The sequence below is a fragment of the Micromys minutus genome (genome assembly GCF_963924665.1).
Source record: "Micromys minutus genome assembly, chromosome: 19".
Classification (NCBI taxonomy): Eukaryota; Metazoa; Chordata; class Mammalia; order Rodentia; family Muridae; genus Micromys; species Micromys minutus.
In genome coordinates this window covers 17,919,798-17,923,319 of record NC_137954.1, presented here as the reverse complement: position 1 = coordinate 17,923,319, position 3,522 = coordinate 17,919,798, and the positions used below count along the sequence as shown (strand labels likewise).

At 47.6% G+C, this 3,522-nt stretch overlaps 1 pseudogene across 1 annotated transcript; it reads right to left on the bottom strand.

Annotated features, from left to right (window-relative positions):
- Nucleotides 1–638: 638 nt before the first annotated feature.
- On the bottom strand, nucleotides 639–1,443 carry LOC308432931 (large ribosomal subunit protein eL8-like; annotated as a pseudogene). The gene has a single exon. The product of its transcript is annotated as a large ribosomal subunit protein eL8-like (transcript).
- Nucleotides 1,444–3,522: the final 2,079 nt, after the last annotated feature.

Sequence of the window (3,522 nt, the reverse complement as noted above, 5' to 3'; positions counted from 1 at the left end):
TCTGCTAATGTTTAACAGAGCGTTGTTTAGTTCCCATGTGTATGTGGGCTTTTTGTTGTCTTTGTTGTTGTTAAAGACCAGCCTTAGACCATGGTGATCTGAAAGGATGCATGGGAGTATTTCAATCTTCTTATATCGATTGAGGCTCATTCTGTGTCCAATTATGTGGTCAATTTTCGAGAAGGTGCCATGGGGTGCTGAGAAGAAGGTGTATTCTTTTACTTTAGGATGATATGTTCTGTATATATCTATTAATTCCAGTTGGTTCATAGTCTCTGCTAGTTTTACAGTGTCCTTGTTCAGTTTCTGTTTCCATGATCTCTCCATTGGTGAGAGTGGGGTATTAAAGTCTCCCACTATTATTGTGTGGGGTGAAATGTATTTTTTGAGCTTCATTAGGGTTTCTTTTATGAATGTGGGTGCTTTTGTATTTGGAGCATGTATGTTAAGGATTAAGAGTTCCTCCTGACAGATTTCCCCTGTAATGAGTAAAAAGTGTCCTTCCTTATCTTTTTTGATAACTTTTGGTTGGAAATTTACTTTATTTGATATTAGAATAGCCACTCCAGCTTGCTTCTTGGGGCTGTTTTTTTTTAATTTTGTAATTATATTTATGTACAGAAAACTTAAGTGTACATTTAACCCAGTTTAGTGGCGAGTTCTTTAGCCTTTGCCTTTTCCAGCTTGGCAATGCGAGCCACAGACTTAGGACACAGAACGTTGCCTCCCCAGTGGCAGCGGATCTCGTCATATCTGTCATTATAATTGGCCCTAATAGCTTCTACCAGCTTAGCCAGAGCACCCTTGTCTTCTGAGTTAACCTGTGTGAAGGCAACAGTGGTGCATGTCTTCCTGTGGACCAGGTGCCCCAGCCTGGCCTTTCCCTTGATGATGCATTAGGGCACCCCCATCTTTCCACACAGGGCAGGCAGGAAAACCACCAGCTCAATGGGGTCTACATCATGGGCAATCACCACCAGCTGAGCCTTCTTGTTCTCCACCAAGGTGGTGACTGTATTGACTCCTGCTCGGAGGACAGGTGGTCTTTTAGTTGGGACATTCCCTTTGCCTGAAGCTTTCTTCTCAGCACAGGCCCGTAGCCTTTGCTTCTTCTCCTGCTTTGTCTCTGGCCTGTACTTGAGGGCAAGCTTAAGCAGCTGAGTAGCTCTTTGCCTGTCCAGGGCCTGGGTAAACTGGTTAATGGCAGGAGGTACTTTGAGCCGCTTATAGAGGATGGCCCTTTGCCTCTGCAGCCTGATGTAGCGTGGCCATTTGATGAAGCATGTTAGATCTCTTTTGGGCTGGATGTCCTGCCCAATGCCAAAGTTCTTGGGCCTTTTCTCAAACAAAGGATTGACCACCTTTTTGGCCTCTTGCTTCTTGACGACTGCGGGGGGCTGGGGCCACCTTCTTCCCCTTGGCCTTCTTCCCTTTGGGCATCTTGCTCGGCTGGAGGAGAGAGCGGCATGTACCTTTAATCTGGAGCACACCTTCTGCTGGAGACCTGCATAAGGACATTGGAAGAAGGAAGACTCTCTTTCTTTACCTGCCTGCCTTGTAGAACTGAGCAGCTGCTAGATCCCTGGACTTCCATTGATAGGGAGTTGGACTACAGATTGGAAGTCACCAACAAACTCTTTTACTATATAGAGACTACCCATAAGTTTTGTGACTCTAGAGAACCCTGACTAATACAGGGTGGCAGATGTTAAAAGTAAAACAATGCTCTTGAATTAAAATGGTTCTTTTCTTTGTATATCTACAGTGTGGTTATTTCTAATTGATGACAATATTAGCTACAAGTGCTTATTTTAATTCAATCTGTATACTAATAGCTTTACCTCCATTATGTAAACATCTTTTTTTTAACCTTTATTGGTTCTTTGTGAATTTCACATTATGAACCCCAATCCCACTCCTCTCCCCTTCACCTAGAACGTGCCCTCCACCCATGCAACCTCTCCTACAACAGAGGAGGAGAAAAGTCCCATTGTGGAAGCTGTAGTACATTCCAATGTGTTCTACAGGATACCCTTTTGTCCACACTTCTTTCTTGCAAATGTTTATTGCAACGAGTCACTAGTGGGTCTAGCTTCTGCTGCACTATCAATACTGGATCTGTTCTTGGATCTCCTGTTGTTGCCTTGTGTCATGGAGATCCTGTAGTTTTGGATCCGTAGGACCAGCCCTTCATGCACTCCAGCAGGTAATTGTTGTTGTAAATGCTGGGGTGGACCAATTCAAGGCCTGGCATCTGGACCTGAGAGGTATTTGAGCTGGTCAGCCTGCCAATGCTTCTGCATCCACACCACAGGGACTATTTCTCCTACTTTGCCCCAGCTGCCCATCCAATGCCACCTCCAGAAAGGGTCAGAGCCAACTCTCCCATTCTCATGACCCTATGGCTGGCTCATCTGACCACCCCATCAGGGCCAGCTTTACTGTGCTGCCCAGGTGAGGTGCAGGGCCTAGTCTCCCTAGTGTTGCAACAGGCGCAGTGTCATCCTGTTATCCTGCTCTGATGACCTTGGGACCAGCTCTCCTGCCTGCAGTAGGTAGCAAGGGTTGAGGAAGAGGGATCTGTCCCTCCCCCATGCCACTGCATAGCAGAGAAGTGACAGGGCCAGCTCTCCTATGCTCATATCCTTAGAAGTGGCTCACCTGCAACTCCTACAACCAGAGCCAACTCTTCTGTACTTCCTGGGTGACATTGTCCTGGCTGCTCTCCAGAGTACTGCGACTCCCATGCCTTCAGGGCCAGCTCTCCTGTGGTGCCCAGATGAAGGGTGGGGCCAGTTCTGCACAGCCCTCTGGCACCAACATGTCCCTGGGCAGTAGCCCAGACCAGGGATGTCTGCCTGGCCTTTGGTGGTGTCTTAGTCAGGGTTTGTATTTCTGCACAAAACATCATGACCAAGAAGCAAGTTGGGGAGGAAAGGGTTTATTCAATTTATACTTCCATATCGCTGCTCATTACCAAAGAAAGTCAGGACTGGAACTCAAGCAGGTCAGGAAGCAGGAGCTGATGCAGAAGCCATGGAGGGATGTTACCAACTGGCTTGCTCAACTTGGATGCTTATAGAACCCAGGACTACCAGCCTAGGGATGGCACCACCCACAATGGGCTGGGCCCTCCCCCTTGATCACTAGTTGAGAAAATGCCTTACAGCTGGATCTCATGGAGGCATTTCCTCACTGAGGCTCCTTTCTCTGTAATAACTCCAGCTTGTGTCACGTTGACACAAAACCAGCCAGTACAGGTGGTAACAGACCCCCACTGCTGCAGGGTCAAGGACCCAGACATAGCCCCTGATGGCAGCACAGGCTAAGATCCCACCATGGCCCTTGGTGAGATCACCAGCTACTCACATCCGGTTGTTCCTCACCACCCTCCAAGCTCCAGTTCTGCCTCTCTTTGTGCCCACATCCTTCTGTTTCTTTTCCTCCTCATTTCTTCACCACTCACTTGCTCCTCTTAGTGGGTCTTTGAATGTCTGGAGTCATCTCAGAGGTGGTCTCAGG